Genomic DNA, 11,187 nt, shown 5'->3' with positions numbered 1-11,187 from the left:
TATTTTTTTTTTTTTTTTTTTGAGATAGTCTTGCTTTGTCCCCCAGGCTGGAGTACAGTGGCATGATCTCAGCTCACCACAACCTCTGCCACCTAGTTCAAGTGTTTCTCCTGCCTCAGCTTCCCATGTAGCTGGGATTACAAGCGTGTGCCACCGCACCCAGAAATGTCTGTATTTTTAGTAGAGATAGAGTTTCACCATGTTGGCCAGGCTGGTCTTGAACTGGCCTCAAGCAATCCACCTGCCTCAGCCTCCCAAAGTGCTGGGATTACAGGCATGAGCCACCGTGCCTGGCTTCACTTTGTTTTTTAATGCCAACTGTCATAAACAGGATAAAGTGGGAGTTAAGGGATTTTAGTGCTGATTTTGCCACTAACTTGTCCAAAAGCACCGGAGAGTACCACTGAAGTACTCAGCTGAGGAAAAAAGCTTAGATGATATCTAGGGAACTTTACTGCTCTAATAGTCTGTGATTGTACATTAGTACTTTAGACAGCAGAGAGATAAACCCTGATTCCGGTTTACAGATAATTACTCATCTCTCTGCCTGAGGCCAAGGAAAGCTCTCTGTGGAGCAGTGTGGAAGAATGCCTTAGAGCACAGTAGCAGAGAGAGTTCCAGACCCCGAGGCAAGGGGATCTGGGTTAACTCTCAACATTGCCACCTGTGATTTGAATCTTCTGACAGTGTGCTGGGCCTGTTAGCACCTCAGTTTTCTCACTTGTAAAATGGAGACAATAACAGTGTGTGAGCTTTTTTTGGTACAAATTTTAACGCATGAAAAGACCTACAACATGTTTCCACATGGGCTAGTTGAAAGTTGTGGAGGAAAAAATATCAAGCTGATAATTTTTAAATTCTGTTTTTTTTTTTGTTTTGTTTTGTTTTTTTTTGAGGCAGAGTCTCACTCTGTTACCCACGCTGGAGGACAGTCACACGATCTCGGCTCACTGCAACCTCCGCCTGCCAGGTTCAAGTGAATCTCATGCCTCAGCCTTCCCAATAGCTGGGACTATGGGCATGTTCTACCACACCTGGCTAATTTTTGTATTTTTAGTAGAGATGGGGTTTCACCATGTTGTCCAGGCTGGTCTCGAACTCCCAACCTTAGGTGATTTCCCCCCCCCCCCCCACCGCCTCCCTTTTGGCCTCCCAAAATGCTGGGATTACAGGTGTGAGCCACCGCACCCAGCTGTAAAATTCTTAATATGTAAGTATTTTCTTCAAAAACGAATCTAATTTGCATAGCTAAAGTTTCTGAATGTTTTATCTAGAATAATGATGGGACTAGAAGTTTCTTAGTAGTTCTTCTCTAGGTTTTTGTACTTTAAATACCTTGCGTCTTTTCATTCTAATATAGCATAATCACAGTAATAAGAAGTGTGATAAAGTTCTAGTAGTTTGTGGTGCCTGTACTTCATTCACTCGCCAAAAAAGCCTCCCTCAGCATCCCCTCCCCACATCCATCCCTGTACATGCACCCCCTCCAAGCTGCTGCCAGCCGTGCTGCTCCCCTGCCTCCTGACTGGAGGGCAAGCCAGTAAAAAAGGAAGCAAATTCGGTTATGTAAAGCACATTCTGGGTGAGGAAAGGCAAGCATGTGTTTCTGCTTGACTGAAATTGCTTTTTTTTTCCCCACCAGTTTGTCCTCTTATCGGGACACGTCAGAAATTAGAGAGACCCTGGCAATCACAGCTCCACCTCCTCATTTTACAAATGAGCAACTAGGCTCAGAGTACAGAAGTGGTTTTCCCAGGGTCACACAGCCAGCTTGTGACAGAGTCAGGATTCAAGCACCATCTCCTGACTTCTCCATTGCACCAGACGTCGATAGAACACAGAGAACCTAAAAGAAGAAAGAAAAAAAAGATAGAGCTTTTGGAAATATATTGGGCTTCTGGTTTTCAAGGACAATTTTATGATAAGTAGCAATGATGCCTCAAAAGCTCTGGTAGCTAGCTTGAATGAACTTATGTAATAAACATTTATCACAGAACATGTGTCATCAAACACCTGCCAGTTCTGAGCGTTGGCACCAAAGCTGCTTTCATTGTCAAAGAAAAGAGGGGGAAAGGAACTTGGCTGAACAAAGCTGGCAGACGTTTATACTAGAAAATTTAGAGGTAATTTCTAGAGGAACAGAAACACATTTTCAAAGTCTTATAAAATTTATTTAAATGTGATCGGGTGAATTTAGCAGTTAAAGAAGTGAAGAACACTGAGGTCCAATTGGTGCCTAAGGCTTCTTCCAGGCCCCTATCTTTTCTGTCTGCCTTGGGCACAGATTTCTAGATGCCTGGAGATGGACAGGCCCGGAAGTTGCCCACAGCGATGTCTGGGTTACTGATCTCTATCTAGGCTTCCATAGAAACGCATCCCAAAACATTCTTGGTTCTTATTGGAATCTCATCTCATTTGCAGAACATGCCTAGAGTCAAAGAGACATGGACCATGTGTCACTCAGACTGAGTCCATCCACACAAAGATTCTCTAGCCTGTATTGGAAGTCAATCTACATCAACATGACAGGGCATGTAGCCAAATACATGGCCGCATCCCTTTGGCTACCCACATAGTTCTGAACCACACGATCTGTTCTTTATCTACTCATTTAATGGTTATTACTGGGAGAGCACTGGACTATAAATTCTGTTGCACTTGCAGGTGTAATGAGCTCTTTGAACCTCAGCTTCCTTACTCATCAGATACCATTCATTATCTGCCTTGCGGACAACACCTAGTTGTTGGGAACATGACATGAATGGCAGGTGGAGGTGCTTTGGAAATGCTAAAGCCTGCCGTGAGTGTGAAGGAGTGTTGCTACTCTTCTGTGCCCAAAAAGGTGCTAAGCACCAAGGGAGTTCAAAAGAAATGTAAGACATGGTCCCTACCCTCCAGGAACTTACAACTCATTGTTGGGAGATCAAGACACATCCCCTAAAAAGAGATATATAACACCTCAAATCTGTGAAGTACTTACTATTTAAATGGTGCACAGAGCTTCTGAACCCCCTAGGAGTACAGAGGAGGGGGAGATCATTAATAGTGTGGAGAAGTTGGAGGAGGTGAGATGATGCCAGGTGATAAAGTAGATATAGAAGATGAAGGTCTTTTTTTTGAGACAGGGTCTCACCCTGTTGCCCAGGCTGGAGTGCTGTGGCATGATCAGCCCACTGCAACCTCCACCTCCTAGGTTCAAGCAATTCTCGTGCCTCGACTTCCTGACATAGCTGGGATTACAGGCATGCGCCATCACACCCAGCTAATTTTTGTATTTTTAGTAGAGACAGGGTTTCACCATGTTGGCCAGGCTGGTCTCGAACTCCTGACCTCAAGCAATCCACCAGTCTCGGCCTCTCAAAGTTCCAGGATTATAGGTGTGAACCACTGTGCCCTGGCCTGAAGAAGGTCTTTATGGGTGCAGCATGAGTGCATCAATTGCTGGAGAGTTTGGTCACTGCTGCTTAAAGAAGAGCTTCCCAATGTTGGATATGTCTGTAACTTCATAGGTTTTTTTAATTTTGCACTTTTGTGAATTTCCTCAATTGGCTTTCTTATTGACCCCCAGGGTCACACAGAACACTTCAAACTCCTCTTACATATTCTTGATTTCATCATTTAGCTGAAGATACAGGCCCTGTCTTTCCGAGTTTTCCTTACCACCCTCTTTTAAATTACCTTTTCATGGGATAAGAGCCATGAAACTTCATCAATTCTAGTTTTATCTGTCACTTGACCCAAAGATAAGAGAGTTGAATCCTGGACCTTAAAGGAAAAGAAAAAAGAAAAAAAAGTTTGTGGGAACCTTATTTACCTCAACTGGGGAAATTTTTTACTCTTGCACAAAAGTCAGGTCCCATGAAACTTGTGAAATAGGTGTTTTATCTCTTTTCTTTTCCAACCGATCAGATAGATATCTTTCCAGGAATTTGGTGTCAGAAATCAAATCCAATGAGTGGGAAGTTTGTCAAGGTTCAGGATAATCTTGCCAAATAGCACAGCAGAGGAGGTAAAAGTTAGGTCAGTTCAAGGGGACAGCAAAATGAAGTTTATAATACATACACTGTATATTTGTCATGGGAAAGGGTTTCAGTCAATAGCAATTGGTATTAATAAAACATAAAACAAAAGAAATAATAATAATCAGGAAAACTTTGAAACAACTTCTTTTTTGTAGGTAACATTAAAGAAAAGGAATCTGTTTTATTTTATAAAATAAATGCTCTAATATTTGCAAAAAAAAATTTACCTAAAATGCTGCTACTGAACAAACAGAACTACCACAAAATTAGAGAACAAAAGCATAAAATTGTTAAAAAATAAAATATATATTTTGAAATGTCTTAGATGATACATAAAAAAATGCAGATTTGTATAAATACACCATTGCCCTGGAATGACCTCTTATCATTGTCTAAGCAAGTTATAGTGCCACGTGTGTTTCAGACCACGCTATAGAAAATCTTTAGCACTCACCTTAAAAGTTTAAAGTAGAAAGAACAACCTTTAACAGGATCATAGAAAATGTTCCATCAGATCAAAACAAACAAGCAAACAAACTGAAGCAGGTCATTTTCTCTTTTGGCACTGTGCGGGACCATATGCTTCCAGAGATGGGAATTTAAAATAGCCTGTCACACAGCTCACATTGTAACGCTGGGACATGATGGGGGTGGGAAAGATTGCCTCACACTTAATAATAGTGACACTTTACTTTTACACCAACCTCTTTGCAGAGTAACCAAGAGTATTTCTCAGTTCTTTCTTTCCTTTAAAAAAAAATATGATCTTCTGGATACCCTGTAAGTGGAAGAGGAGGCAGTACAATTCTTCCCACCTTACAGAGAAGACGATTGAGGCCTCCAAAGGTAAAGTGACTCACTCAGGATTAGAGAGTCACCCAGGGATTAGTGCTGTGCTGTTCAAAATACACCGGGCTGCCAACTGCAGCAATATCCCGGGCCTGTGAGAACCATGGGTTCATAGGATGTTGCACAAAAAAGAGAGAAATTTGCTTCCCATTGCCTCTGTTTTGAAATGCACTGCCTTTCATCTTAAGCATTTCATAAGTTTCTAATTTTAAGGCAAATTGCTTATAAGCCATGGTGACCTATATTAGCTGACATTTGAAATCAATCTCACACCAGTAAATGCCTTAGATTTGCATTTGGTACCCCCTTTCAGAGTCATAATAACAATGTAATTTCTCACATCTCCATAATTCCCTACACTTGAAAATGGTTGTACATTTACCATCGCATCAGATCTGTATAAGCAGCTGTAATTTAAGCCCAGGCCAGAGTTATGATGAGAGGGAACAGAGGCTCAGGATATGAAAAAAACTTTCTCATTTGGTAAAAGCCACAGAAACTGATGAAACCCAGGTCTTCTCTCTGCGTGTGTAGGGTATTTTCCTGCCAGCCACACAGCCTCTTAGGTCTAAATAATGTGTTGAGACTCCGTTGCAAGTGTGTGTACGCTCAGGAGTGCCTCTTCTACCCAGTTTGGTGCCCAACACTCAGTTCCTAATTGGCTGTAAAACCCTGAAGGGGGATTCTAGATGTGGCAGGCACCAGGTGAAGTCAGTAGTGAGCTTCTTTTGTGGAGGGAAGGAAAATTCTCGGCATACTGATGGGTCCAGGCTGACACTTTGGATATGTGTGGAGCCCAGTGATGTTGTGTTACTGGGTAGACTTAACCCTTATTCCAAACTTAACTCACTCTACTCTGTGCCATAAACGCTGTCCTTCCAATACCCGTCATTCCCCTACTGCCTTCCCCTGTATTGTACCTGGCAAAACTGCAATCCTGGTGAAATGTGTATCTTCTAATTCCTCCATTGCTTGCACCCAAACAGTAGACTGTTGTTCAGAGCATTGTAAACCATGCTGATCAGTTCACTTTAAATTCTTGATCAGAAACCTGAAATAGACCGTGCCAGAGGATCCTATGATGCTTCTAGAAAATTCACTTTTCATTCTCTGGGTCAACTCTTTCAAACCTTTAGCTCCCTACTTGAATATCCACCATGCTCTACATATCCCATGCCCTGGGATTATGACCTGCCTTTTTGCTATCAGAGGAGAGTTACTGCATTTTTCCTTAACCCACCTGCATCTGTGCCCACATACACTGCCTCCCTCTTATAGTGGAGGAAGTGGCATAGCTTCTAAGGCCAACCCTTCCATTTGTCCTCTGGATCCCATCTCCTTTCCTATACTTCTCCCTTGCAACATCAATTTCTGATGTTCCATTACATCTATCCCATCAGCATACAAATATGCCTTTATAACAACTACTAAAAATAAAATTTAAAAAAAACAACCCAGCTCTCCCTTGGCCCTACATGTCCCTTTAGCGACCACCCCCTTTCTTTGATGCCTTCACAAAAAAAAACCTTTAAAAGTAAGATCTACATTTCCTGTCTCCACTTCTTTAGCTCCCATTCTCTCCTCAACTCTACTCTGATTTTCTTCAGACTCTATATCACTCCACTTAAACAGCCTTTATCAGAGTCACCAATGACCTACATGTTTCCAAGGTCAATGTGTATTCAACTAACTGAAGTATTGAGCTGAATTGAACATGGTCAATCCTTCATATTTCTTTAAACACTTTCTTCTCTAGGCTTTTATCTAGACCCCACACTCACCTGGTTTGTCCTTACCTTTCTGTCTCCTTATCTGGCTGTTTCTCCTTGACATCAGGTTTTGGTGTGCTCTGGGGTTCTTATCTCTATTCTGTCTGTACTCTTCTCAGATGAACTCATTGAGATCCATGGCTTTAAAATACCATTTATATGCAGATAACTTCAAATCTCTATCTCTAATACTTCTCCTTGAGCTTCAGACTCCATAACTCTACTTGTATATGTAATAAGCACTTCACAAAAACTGTGACCCAAACCAAACTATTAATTTAGTCTTTCTCTACCCCGAATTCCTCCTCCCCAAGTATTCCCTGTCACAGTAAGTGCTACCTGGCCTCCTAGCTATTTGTTCAACACAAATAATTGAGTCATTCTAATATTCTTTATTTCCCTGAAACCCTATATGTAATCTCTCAGCAAGTCCTATTGACTTTACAAACCTGAAACGGTCAAATTAGACGATTTCTCACCATCTGCACTGCTGACTATCTTATTCCAAGCTATTATCATGTTCTTCCTGCCCACAGTTTTTCCCTCTACAGTCAGCTCTTCATGCAGTAGCCAGACTGATCTTTCTAAAGCCATAAATTATAAGTTTATCTCTTTGCTAAACCCTCTCACCATAAGCTATAAAACCCTACATGATCTGTTCCGACTGCCTGTTCAGCATCATCTCCCTCCACTCTCAGCCTCGTCCACGAAGTTCACTGGCCTTTTTTCTCCCTCAAACTTGCTCAATACTTTCAGAGATGAAGAACATTCACTTACTTTTCCTTCTGTTCGGATGTTCTTCTTCTGGATCTACAATGGCTACATCATCTTGTCATTCAGGCCTCAGTTCTAATGTCACTTCTGTAGAGCAAATTCACTTGACTGATGTTGTTAAGGTATCTCTCTTTAGAACCAGGTAAGTATCCTAAACTCACCTGAGAAGTGTTTGTTGAATTTTAATGAATTATACATTGAAATTGTTTCTTGTGGTTTCTGAGGACATTATTTGCTCTGTCACTTGGTGGCCTTTTCTATAAAGCCCCATAGGAGGAATTCTTTTAGGTCTAAGTGATAGAAAAGCTTTGCTTCCCTTGAGGAATTGATAATGACACAACTGATTTTGCTTTGTTTTATTTGGCTTTGCCAACACGAAGTTCAGAGCCAAAATTTTGGCTGCTTTATTGCAAATGTGTAAGAATATATGACTTGGTTGTCTGTCTAGACAGCACTGTCTAATAGATCTTCCTGCAATCACAGGCAATATTCTGTATCTGAAATGTCCAATAAGTAACCACTGGCCACATGTGGTGACTGAGCACTTAAATGCAGCTTGTGAACCTGAGGAGCTACATTTTAACTATATTTAATTTTAATTAATTTAAATATAAATAGACACATGTGACTTGTGCCACTTTGCCACTTTGGAAAGCACAATTCTGTATATCCTATGGTTTATGTATAAGATATTATAGTTTATTTTTATGTACTCTTCATTATTCGTTACTGTATTTCCTATAAATTACCTCAAACCTTTGTGGCTGGAGGTAGGAAAAAAAAGAAAGGAACAAAGCACAATTAAATGAATAATTGACTTCGCAGGCATGTCAGCATGTTTATAGGATTGAAGGAAGTGGCCAGTATACAGCAACAGTGAATCTTAAATCCTGTTTCTCCTTGTGAGATCTATGGAATGGGCACTAGCATCAAGTCGGAGATTCAAGTTCTAGTTTTTGTTTTGCTGTTGGGCATGTGTGGCTCTGAGTCAACCAGAAGTTTAGTATGTTCATATGTAAAATGGGACTTCTGTACTGGTGACCTGAAACCTTTGGCATCTGAGATGCAGATGTACAACCACTGTACCCATTTCTGTGCCTTCCAAAGCCAAGGAGGCCAGCCCTTGGCTACCGACCTGAAATAGGAGGCAAGCCTTTGATAAATCATCTCATTCAAGCCCATGCTTCAAGCAGAGTCGCTGGTAAGCTAATTTAAAACAAATAGGAAGAGTCCTACCTTCCAAATGTTTTATGGGGGAAAATAATTCATCCTACATACTCAGGAATTCGGATGTTTTTAACACAGAATGAAGTATCATACCCCTTAGTATATAAAGGCACAGGACTGAAATCAGAAGACTTAGGTTCTAGTCCCAGTTCAGCTACTAATTAGCTGTGTGACTTTGATCAAGTCAAAGTTTCTTCTTTGTTTAAATGAGAAGATTGGACCAAATGATCTTTAATTTCCTGACTAGCATTAGCCATAATCATAGCTAATATTTATTAAGGAGTGTGCTGAAATGCGTTACCTTATTTTGTCCTATGGCCACTGAAAATATTATTATTCCTATTTTAAAGATAGAAAAAACTGAGCTTTAGTGTTTCTCAAAGACATAGAGTTGGTAAATGATAGAGTCTCTATCTGAACCCCATGGTCTGGATTCAGGACCCACTTTCTTACCTGTTTTGCCTTCTCTAGAATTTTGTGATTTTTATAGGCCAGAACACTCTTGTTATTCTGGTTAGATGAAGAGTTGTCTTAATCCTTTAAATTGAACTTTCCCAAATCTGGGTCTCAAATGGGTCCAAATATTATCTCTTCAGTCTTTGGAGTGGCCAGGAAGAGCTCAGCACAGCCACAATTAATGAGTTGATTGCTACCGGGCAAGAGTGGCCTTGTTCTTTTGCCCAGTTTGCTGTACAAATAATACCATGTTCTAGGTATGCTGCAAAAAAACATTGGGAAACATGTGAATTTAGATGTATATCATGACAAGGGTTTAGCTTGGACTTTTCACAAGTTGTATCATACACATTTCACAAGATCCTATCACAAAGACATGGTTTATCCCGCAAATCTCAGTCATCACTTCTTGAACACGGAGTACTTCAATCGTCCCTGGGTCTCCAACATGTTGATTTCAGAAGCTGACCCTAAGCTCATCTTCAATATGAAAATGATTTTGCTAATTGTTAGAAAAGCACATTGTTAGAAGAGCTAATTGTTAAAACAGTTGGTTAGAATCCATGGGAGCTTCAGTAATTTTGAGTCCAATCCCAAGAGGGAAGAGGATTTTCTCAAGGTCAGTGTCAGAGTTTGGACTAAATCCCCAGTATCTTTCATGCCCAAGAAAGGGCCTTTTTCCCTTATCTGACTAGTAGTCAGGTCTACTTCCTTGGGAGATGGAACAAATGAAACACAACTGAAATTTCATCTTGCCTCTGCAGATGTCAGGAGCAATGGAGCACCAGTGGTGGAAGAACCTACCTCCCCTGGCTCCATCAAAGGCCACAGGCCCATGAGAATCACCCAGCCTGCTCTGAGCGGCACACTCGGAGACCACAGCCGCGCACAGGAAAGTGAGAGGAAGTGGAAACGTGCGAGCAGAGGGCTCAAAGCAACGGGCTCGCCACCGGAAAAAAAAAAAAATAAAAATAAACATGCTCAGAAATAGTGTAACTGATATGCAAAGAAGATCAAAACAAGGGTTTTAAAATATCTTGGCTGCTTTAGAGAAGGTGGGGGTGGTAATTAAATCGAGGTTGCAAATGCGTGTTAGGGGAGTGGGGCGGTTAGGTGGATGGTTCACTGAAGACTGCCAGGCCATGGGAGCCTGGGAGCCCAAGGGTATTTCAGATGAAAATGTGGCACTTATATGTGGAATGTAAAAAATAGTTGAACTCATAGAAGCAGAGAATAAAATGGTTATTCTCAGAGGCTGCCAGGTGGTGGGACTGGGGAGATGTTGGTCAAAGGATACAACATTTTAATAAATTCAAGAGATTCATTGCCCATCATGGTGACTATAGTTAACATCAATAGATTTTATATTTATTTATTTATTTATTTAATTATTTTGTTTGGCTTTTTGTTTAAGTTCCGGGGCACATGTGCAGGATTGTTACATAAGTAAATGTGTGCCATGGTGGTTTGCTGCACCTATCAACCCATTACCTAGGTATTAAGCCCAGCATGTATTAACTCCTTGAAAACTGCTAAGAGAGTAGATTTTAAGTGTTCTTGTCACACAAAAAAATAAGGTGCTACATATGTTAATTAGCTTGATTTAGCCATTCCATAATTTAGATATATATCAAAACATCATCTTGTATACCATAAATACATATAATTTTGGTGAATTAAATAACAAATAAAGAAAAAAAATATGAGAGGAATAAATTACCATGGGTAACTCAGAGGCAGATATGAACTTGACAGCAAGAACCCCAGAGTCCCTCAACCCCAAACTCTGACCTCCCCAACCCTTTTACTGTTCCCTGAGATTCTGCTCCATTTGGAGTCCTGTACATTTGTCCCAGGGCAGGGCTCAGACAGACCAGCAGTGGAGGCACCAGGAAGTCCACCCAACTTGGCTGAACTTCAAGGCTCAAGTTCCAGTTTGGAACAAATGTTCCAGGGTTAATGGCTGGGGCTGAGCAAACTCAGGAAAGACAATCTCCCCAATCTTGCAAAGTGAAATTCTCTTTTCTTTCAGTGTGTTGTGAAGAACTACAGAAATGTGCTCTCATACAAAAAAAAAAACAAAACAAAAC

General features: G+C 40.9%; 1 long non-coding RNA gene across 1 annotated transcript in view; it reads left to right on the top strand.

Annotated features, from left to right (window-relative positions):
- The window catches only part of LOC108530439 (uncharacterized), a 21,323-nt gene extending 11,172 nt beyond the window's left edge, over nt 1-10,151 (top strand). Inside the window, exons 2-3 of the long non-coding RNA XR_001885828.1 lie at nt 1,643-2,123; nt 9,862-10,151. This is a non-coding gene — a long non-coding RNA (uncharacterized LOC108530439). The remainder of the gene's footprint in view (nt 1-1,642; nt 2,124-9,861) is intronic.
- Nucleotides 10,152-11,187: the final 1,036 nt, after the last annotated feature.

The sequence above is a fragment of the Rhinopithecus bieti genome, unplaced genomic scaffold (genome assembly GCF_001698545.2).
Source record: "Rhinopithecus bieti isolate Rb0 unplaced genomic scaffold, ASM169854v2 scaffold_5626, whole genome shotgun sequence".
Taxonomy (NCBI): domain Eukaryota; kingdom Metazoa; phylum Chordata; class Mammalia; order Primates; family Cercopithecidae; genus Rhinopithecus; species Rhinopithecus bieti.
This window is presented reverse-complemented; position numbering and strand designations above follow the sequence as displayed.